Here is a 10024-nt window from a genome sequence, read left to right on the forward strand (position 1 = left end):
ATACTTTCGTATGGTAGGAGAATATGTCGACAAACTTTCACCCTTTGTAAAATGCGGTAAGTGTGACTACCGCAGGCACTTGGTCCATAGTAAATGGTTGAAGTTTACCTGCACTTTGCCTGCCACAGTAAACAAAGCGGAAGTGCTTTGCCATTGCTGCATAAACGATGCTCGCCTAGTTTCAAATTGCTATAGACCTATTTTTATAGAACCGCAGCGAAAAAGGCATAGAAATAAAGCGATATTTTTCAAACATTAAATAGTAACGGAAAGAAGTTGCTGTAGATCTTCTTTGTATATTATAATAGGGCTTTGTTTTTTTTAATTATAAAAAAAATTGTCACTAACCGAAACCCTGCGATTTTATCAAGGTAGTTACCGTTCCCGTGAGAATACGGGGATAAAATATAGCCTATGACACTCACAAATAACGTGGCTTTCTATTAGTAAAAGAATTTTCAAAAACGGTTTAGTAGATCCAGAAATTACCCCCTACAACAACACACCCTTTACCTCTCTATAATCTTAATATACATATATGTATAGATAAATGCTAAAGGTCAATCATCACGAAATCTCGAAAACCGCTTGATGTACAAAGCTGAAATTTGGCACGGAGGTAGTTTCGGATTTTGCGATAAGGCTCAATTAAAATAGAGCGGACGAAGTCGCGGGTTTACGCTAGTATTTGTGTAGATTATTTTATGATGCCGCTGATGCCTACTCACCATTAAGTCTGGTGAGTAGGCATCAGCGGCGAAGAGTCCATTTCTGCCGGCCGATTCCTGCCGGGTTTCCTTTTAAAAGACAACGCTAAAAGCTAACGCTATTTCTAAATCTGTGATTAGGATCAATTGACGGACAAATACGGAAGATGAACTTTATTCGACCTATTATATTATAAGATTTGACCACTTTCGATCTAATAAACCTCAAGTAATATTTGTTATTAAAATAATTAATTTAAAAATATTACTTGACTAAAGACTACATAACTACAAAAAGACTAAATGCACAAACTGCGAAGCCATAATGAAAAAATAATGTAAGTATATAGTGGCTAAAGACATAATAATGAACTCCACAGTCATTTACGGCATTATAAAAAACTACCTGCATTAAAATTTCTCAGTTTTCGTACACGATTTTCGTCATTAAATATGGAAATTCACAATCTGCACATTCACTGGAACGTACTATTTCAACGGCTTCCACTTGAATATTTCTTTTTTTATATTTCCCTAAAAGAGGAAATTTCCCTGGAACATTTGTTTGAAAATTTTCATGTTTTATACGAGATATGTTTTACCAAGTGCTAGTAACATCATTGCTTGCTGCTTATTTTTTAAACAAAATAGATCATCTATCTTTATTTTGAATATTATTGATTATTATCTGTTCCTATAAAAAGGGAGATCTGTAGCGTTATTTTGTAACGATATTTTTATAACTCGACAGAGTAAGCTTGCAATAAAAGTATCTTAAAGAGACAGATATGAATTCGAAACTCACACTGTCGAGCTATTAATTATCGTTCGTTCGCGATAAATTATCGTTATCGAATCGACTAACAGATCCAAGTGTATACACTTCATAGATGCATTAAAACACTGCCTATCCTGATGACTCATAATGAGCCTACATTATTCTAATTGACCGTCCAATGTGGTATCCAGTAAATTAGTCTATACTAGCGGACGCCCGAGACTTCGTCCGCCTTTAGACCTCTTTAATCCTGCCCTTACAGTAGTATCGCTGTAATAATGGAGTAACTTCTCCCGTTTTCCCAACATTTCCCTTCACTGCTCTGCTCCTATTGATCGTAGCGTGATAAAAAGCATACTATAACCTGCCCAGGAGTATGAAGAATAATTGTATAAAGTTTCGTTAAAATTCGTCGAGTTGGTTTTGTTTCCATAACGAACATACAGACAGACAGACAGACAGACATATAAACATTATAGTGATTGCATTTTTGGCATCAGTATCGATTACTAATCACCCCCTGATAGTTATTTTCGTAATATATTTCATGTACAGAATTGACCTCTCTACAGATTTATTATAAGTATAGATTAACATTAGGTAAAGTTTGTGAGTTTCTGTGTTTGTTAGTTTGTAGTGGGTAATCTCTGTATTTACTCAACCTATTTTGAAAATTCTTTTACCAATAAAAAGCTACATTATTTGCAAACGCTAAATACTATATTTTATCCCTGAATTCCCATGATAACTAAAACTACGCGTGTAATACCGCAGGGCATTTACTAGTTTTTAATATCTTTATTCAGTTTTACTAGTTTTGTTGAACAGCAAGCAACGATTGAACGCACTCCAGGCGGAATATAAAAACAAATCAACCTCCAACATGACCTCAAACCAATAAACGAAAATGGTACTACGCTAAAAGCCGACCAACAAACTTTTCCAAGCCAACTTTTGATGAGAAAAAGCTTGGATCGAATTAACTTTGAGTAACAGGTACAATTTTCATTTCAATTTCCCATTTTACTGGATACCTAAAATATTATTGTTAAGTATTTACAAACTTTTACGAAATCATGTTAGCACCCTCATTAGCATACTGTTTATTGCCCCAGAAATAACCAGAATATAATAATTTTCATAAAAATGTATTTTTAGACAAAAACAAATATATATATTTTAGACCACGTCACACGCCATTGCCAATTGATTACCTCATTGGTACAGTGGTAAATCGACATGAGGTCTTGGATTCGAGTGTATCTAGGAGTGCTATTCTGTAACGTTTAACGTTACAGAATAACGTATTTTAACAGTGTGTCTCTTGAAATTGTCTCTGGGTCTTTGTCTAATACCATACTATAGATAGAGAGAGTTACATATCATTTAGAAACTCCCGATGTCGAGTTATTAGAACATTATTACAATTACCGCTAATGTCGCACTATTCTGTACATCATCATTATCATCATCATCATTAACAGCCGCTGGACGTCCACTGCTGGACATAGGTCTCTTGCATGGACTACCAAACATAACAATCTGAAGCTGCCAGCATCCAACGGCTCCCTGCAGCCCGCTTGATGTCTTCGGTCTATCTAGTGGGGGGTCGACCAACACTGCACTTTCCGGTGCGGGTAGCCATTTTGCAAATTGGGGCCTTAACGTCCATCGGCTCTGCGAACTGTGACCTGCCCATTGCCACTTCAGCCTCGCGACTGGCTGAGCTATTTCAGTGACTTTGGTTCTTCTGCGGATCTCCACATTTTTGATTCGATCACGCACTACTATGTGCCCTGCCCTATGCCAATTCAGTGGCTAAGCTACCTTCTTAACCTACTTCTAGGTTGCTTCAAATATTTTTATTATTTACCAATATAAAATTTTAAAAGCGCTACCTCATACCCATCGCGAGTAAGATAAATTTTGCGGTAAGTGGATGTTGTCACCGCAAGTAGCATTTTGCGAAAGCTCGAAGGCACTATTGATGCCACTTTAAATCACACTAGAGTCGATTCGACATCCATTTTTATTAGATATATATCATCGACAGAAATATTATTGAGGTGAGGCTTTTCTTTCGTTTGAGTTTTATTTCTATTTCAGTGTTATTCAGGCTTTGAACCGATCCAAGCCTTTGAAGTGGAATTTTTATTGTTGTTTGGTATCAAAATTTTATATTTTTAGATTTATCCTACTACAGTTCGTTTCATGTAGGATGGTGCGGGTGACAGTTCGTTTCACTCTTGAAAGTTTACCGCAATTAACTATAATAGTACATATTATGAACGTCATACAGGCGGCTGTCACCGTACCCATGCTATCTGAAAAACACTTGAATGTTGAATTTCTGTACAATTACGACCGACCGTAGGATACAAAAACGGAACACTTGTATGTCTGTCTGCCCATCTACTTTAAAACTCTTTTTTTTTTATTCTTTACAAGTTAGCCCTTGACTACAATCTCACCTGATGTTAAGTGATGATGTAATCTAAGATGGAAGCGGGCTAACTTGTTAGGAGGAGGATGAAAATCCACACTCCTTTCGGTTTCTACATGATATCGTACCGGAACGCTAAATCGGTTTGCGGTACGTCTTTGTCGGTAGGGTGGTAACTAGCCACGGCCGAAGCCTCCCACCAGCTAGACCTGGACCAATTAAGAAAACCTCAATCGGCCCAGCCGGGGATCGAACCCAGGACCTCCGTCATTAAATCCACCGCGCATACCACTGCGCCACGGAGGCCGTCAAAACTACTTTAAAGTAAAGTTCAAGTTATTTATTAAAGTAATGATTGACGGATAAGGCAGATGACCCACGTGATGGTAGATAAGTGGAAACTATAGCCTACAAAGTATCGTGTTATATTCAGTAATTCAAACACATTCAGCTTCTCAGAAGCTTTACCAATTCAGATACATTCAGATACATCCATTGTTGCCGTTATCTAATATTACAATTGATAAATAATTAGATTTAATAATTAGTTCACACACGTTGAGAATTTTCTTAATTCTCTTCGTGTGTGAAGTCTGCCAATCCTCATTGGGCCAGTGTGGTGGATTATTGGCGTAGCCCTTCTCATTCTGAGAGGATACTCGTGCTCAGTAGTGAGCCAAATATGGGTTGATAATGATGATGATGGTAATAATTAGATTGTTCTAATAAGTAAAGGAGCATCAGTCCCGTCCAAGACCTCATCATTGCTTGTCATGAAGTATTCTATGTAGTCAATCAAACGCAAACCTATCTACACTGATATTATGAAGAGGAAAAATTTGTATTACTTTGATGTCATGTAACGTAATAAACTCAAAAGTACTAAACCGATTTCAAAAGAACTTTCTCCAATGTAATGGAATGGTCCATTATGAGTAAATAACATCATGATCACAGAATAAAGATCACGATATCAAACGGAGTATCAAAGAAAAGTGTGACAAAAACAAGAAAATATATTTCCTTCTTAATCGACTTCCAAAAATTCTAAAGGTTCTATGTTCGGCTGTATATATGTATTTTATGAGATTCAATTGCATGCCCTGCGTAATCGGTTAAAGCTATGGCAAAAAATATGTATAACATAATTGTTACCCCCTCGTTCGTTATCAACCCATATTCGGCTCACTGCTGAGCTCGAGTCTCCTCTCAGAATGAGAGGGATTATGCCTTAGTCCACCACGCTGGCCCAATGCGGATTGGCAGACTTCACACACGTAGAGAATTCAAAAAATTCTCTGGTATGCAGGTTTCTTCATGATGTTTTTCCTTCACCGTTTGAGACACGTGATATTTAATTTCTTAAAATGTACACAACTGAAAAGTTGGAGGTGCATGCCCGGGACCGGATTCGAACCCACACCCTCCGGAATCGGAGGCAGAGGTCATATCCACTGGGCTATCACGGCTTATACCCTCTAAAAGGTCTAAAAAAGTGCCTGACAGCATATTATAGTCTATGTATTATGGCAGCCCCCTTAAATGTTTATTTTATTTTGTTTATCATACATAGATAAAACGAGTATGAAAAGCAGTAACCAGCAAAGGCGTGTAAAATTTCCTGGGAAAGTGTACCACTTTATTGTTGAAAAGGCAACGGCAAAATTTAAAATGTAAAACAGGAAACAGTGCCGACAGTGGGACGCTTGTGTTCACATACAGGTGATTTCGCTTAAAACATCTAAATGTTTCTTTTATACAATAGAATGAAAGCCTGTCAAAGCCAGATTTGCCTCATTTTATGATGACTAAAAGTCTGTTAGCCTATGCTCCTTTCAGAGGACTGTGGTTGGAAAGGTAGCAGTCCAAGCAGTATTCAAGGGTCCAGATCCTCAATTATACAAGTATAAAGCTGCTGAGCACGAGTCTCCTCTAAGAATAAGAGGGTTAGGCCAATAGTCCACCAGACTGGCTCAATGCAGATTGTCAGACTTCACACACGTAGATAATTAAGAAAATTCTTAGGAATGCAGGTTTCCTTACGATGTTTTGTAACGAGAAATTTAATTTCTTAAAATGCACATAAATGACAAGTTGGACGTGTATGCCCATGATTCGAACCTACGCCCTCCGGAATCAGAGGTCATATCCACTGGGCTATCACGGGCTATCTTAGAATTTAATGGAACAATGTAAAACCCAATGTTTTATATACCGAAATCGAATATCTAACCACTGCACGAAGCAGTTACAAGGATTTAATAAACAAACTTATTTATAAGTAAGTTAATTTATATGTAAGAGCGGAATTTTTACTACTTTGTTCGAAAGGTCTTTGTAAATATTACAAACGAAGCAAATTTAAAGGAACAAAAGCGTAGATACTGAACCGAACGGTTTAAAGGATAAAATTTAATAACAACCAACTATTTTCATAAAAGCACCGTTTAAACTATTACAAAAACAAATGAGTAAAAGCTTAGTTATTTCCAAGGAAGCGAGCTAAATCTTGCGAAGTAATATTATATTTTAACTCGGGGAAATAAGACGTTTCTTGCTTTTTATAACACTAAGCACTTACTTAAGCAAAGGTACAAAGACTATAAAATCTGTATCAAAGGAGAGTTTTTAAAACAAAGATATTCTTTAACAACAGTTTTTTAAAGTCCACATTTATACTATGAATAAATTTAGCCTGCATTATAAAAAGTTTATCTCTAATGGCTGCTTTTATTGCATTTTTAGATTTGTTAAATTTTTTAACGAGTATCCTATCTATCTATCTATCTTGGATATTTGGTACAAATAAATTCAACTGACTTTAAAGATAACTTTAAAGATAGAAAGCCTCAATAGCTCAATGGTAATAGCGGTCTGACTCATCACCGAGTGGTGGCGGTTCGATCCCCGCCCCGTTGGTCTGTTGTTGTACCCACTCCTAGCACAGTCTTTCCCGATTAGTTAGAGGGGAATGGCAATATTGGTCATATTATAAAAAAATATGGCAAATAGCATTATTTAAAAAAAAAGGTGTATAAAAGTAACGACTAAAAAGCAACAAATAACCAAACCAAATGCTCTTCAAGATTTTTTTAACTAATTATCAAAACTGCTGAAGCGATTTCTGTAAATTTGGAATGGAACAAAGGAAGTACCTTTAAAAAAAACAAAAATGGGTAATAAATGACCAAGTTACGAGGTATCTAGAAAATACTCAAGCTACTCTTAGATATATCCCTCGTAGCTTTCGTAGCATTCCTAGCATTTGTAGCATTCGTAGCAATCTTTAGGCTGTAGCATGTAATAATACAAATGAATTTTGGGACCTACAAATGCACAACAAAGGTTTTGATGACCTTTCTGACAGTTTATTATTATATTAGTCAGACAAGTCAGTTATGGCTTGGTTTAAAATAGACATTCTAGTTTAGATTCCTAATTTCCTAGAATGAGGTTAATAACTAAATCAATAGTTTCTAAATTGACTCGGGTTTGGTCTGAATAAATTTGTAACTTCGGCTACGGCTAAAAAAACTGAGTTGAGTACAAAATTGTAGTCATAGAAATTGCCAGTTACATTGTTTATTTTATTTAAAAAATATGGCGTAGCTGTAATTTAATTAATTAATATAAAAATTAAAAAATCTCATATCACGGTATTTATGATCGCACTCCTCCGAAACGGCTTGACCGATTTTAATGATTTTTTTTGTATATTTGGTAAGTATGACAATCATTCTGTTAATCACTTTCGGATTTAATGATAATGACTAGAATAAAGTGGTCTTTGAGGCACGGGGTTGCAACACCCGCATCTCCTGTCCGAAGTCACATAGACTGAACCAATAAGACAGACACTATCACATCACACTAATATCACACTATCACACTAATATCACACTATCACACTATCACACTAATATTATAAAGGCAAAAGTTTGTGTGTAAGTGTGTGAGTATGTTTGTTCCTCTTTTACTCTGCGGCTACTGAAGCGATTTGGCTGAAATTTGGAATGGAAATAGATTTTACTCTGGATTAACACATAGGCTACTTTTCATCCCGGAAAAATTCATGGTTCTCGCGGGATTTGTGAAAAATTGAATTCCACGCGGGCATGGTCGCGGGCGTGCGCTGGTTAAGAAATAAGTCAGAAACAGCATGCTACTATGATATTTCAAGTTGCATTAAAAGTCGTTTACATATACCATTTTATTGAACAATGTAACCAACCACACAGTCATCATCCGTCAGTATTAAATATGTTAAATCCTCTGAGAACAAGCATTTGTTCCGTGGTACATATAAACATTTCCTCATTGGACGTACGTGTGTTTCTTTCAAAAGAATAAGAGCATGCGACATCCAGACATACCTCGTTTTATGAAGTTTGATGACCCAGTGGATATGACCTCTGCCTCCGATTCCGGAAGGCGTAGGTTCGAATCTGGTCCATGGCATGCACCTCCAACTTTTCAGTTATGTGCATTTTAAGAAATTAATTAACACGTTTCTCAAACGGTGAAAGAACAACATCGTGAGAAAACTTGTATACCTGAGAATTTTCTTAATTCTCTACGTGTGTGAAGTCTGGGCCCATTGGGGCAGTGTGGTGGGAATAATTATTGGCCCAACCCCTCTCATTGTGAGAGGAGAGTCGTGCTCAGCAGCCGAATATAGATTGAGAATGATGATGATGATGATGATGAAGCTTGACAGCCCATGCTCCTAGCTAACTAAATACGGTAGCTAATTATTGGAAAAAATACTATGGATTTACCCGTTATAGGATCTCTATTTTAAACCAAGCCGTAAGTAACTACTGAAGAAAGGTCGTCGGTTGATCATTTAACAGGTCCCAAAAGGTCTTTATAATATGCTACGGTCTACAATTTGCTACGAATGCTACGTAGCTACGAGGGATATAGCTACGAGTATTTTCAAGATACCTCTTATCTTAGTCATTTATTACCTAATTTTGATTTTTCATTGGTCTGATAGGTACTTCCAAATTATTTCCAATGTTCCAGTTTATCTACTGTTGTAGTATAAAAAGTAAAGTTTCTGATACTTTTTGGGGCGGTTTTGACCGACCCGTGGCAACCCTTTATCTCCGAAAGTTGTGATCGCAGATTCCCTGTTACTTTTACAAAATTGCTTTACTATTAGCATGCCCCTAATGTACAATTAAAAACACTATCATCATCCCTATTGCGGATATTGACCGTTATAACCTACTTCCTTTCAAAACCACCTCGATCCGACATCCAGAATTTGTCTACCGTACTTACATATAGAAAGAGCCGTACCGTACTTACTTCTTTCATAAAATGAGGTTTGTCTCACTACCGCAGGCTCTTAGTCTACAAGGAAGGCGATTAGGGATCACGTACAGTCAGAATTGCTGCAAAGTACCACACGTCCTACTTGCCCGTTGACAATTGGCTCCCATAAGAGCTCTTAGTATGTTTAACACGCGATATCGCGTTGTAACTCGGTTTATACTTCTATTTACATCAGTATTTCTTCTAAGGAGAAATGTCTGTGAGAGAGAGTGAGATTTTCAGATAAGCTGAAGGAAAAGTGACGTGGAATTGAGTTTTTGTTTCTTAATCCTTTTGATGTGGGGTGCGATTCCGCTATTTTACACTCGTTGATGAAATAGTCGCCTATAACAATTCTTATTCGAATTTGAACTCTATTTGTATGAAATGCCACAGTTAAATGTCACTAACAACGAAGTTTCCATGGAAACGAACGATGTTACAGCATTGTAACTTTACAAATGCAGTGTGTAATCATCGCAGTGTGTTATTGGCTTTATTATAATGCTAGAACGATTAAGTTTTTTATTAGTTAGTTAGTTATTTATTCGTATATAGGCTATATAACTATTAGCCTATTAGCCTATATACGAATTCAATTTGGCCCCCTCTTTAACAGGTATGATTTTCGTGGGTGTATCCCATCAAAATCAAAGAGTAAATAAATACAGTTAAACGTAAACGTCAAATAGAAACAATTATAAGAAACTGAAATCAAAAATAATGAAAATAAAAGAAATCATTGAAGACTATTCACTCGAGATATATCGATTA

The sequence above is a fragment of the Bicyclus anynana genome, chromosome 7 (genome assembly GCF_947172395.1).
Source record: "Bicyclus anynana chromosome 7, ilBicAnyn1.1, whole genome shotgun sequence".
Taxonomy (NCBI): domain Eukaryota; kingdom Metazoa; phylum Arthropoda; class Insecta; order Lepidoptera; family Nymphalidae; genus Bicyclus; species Bicyclus anynana.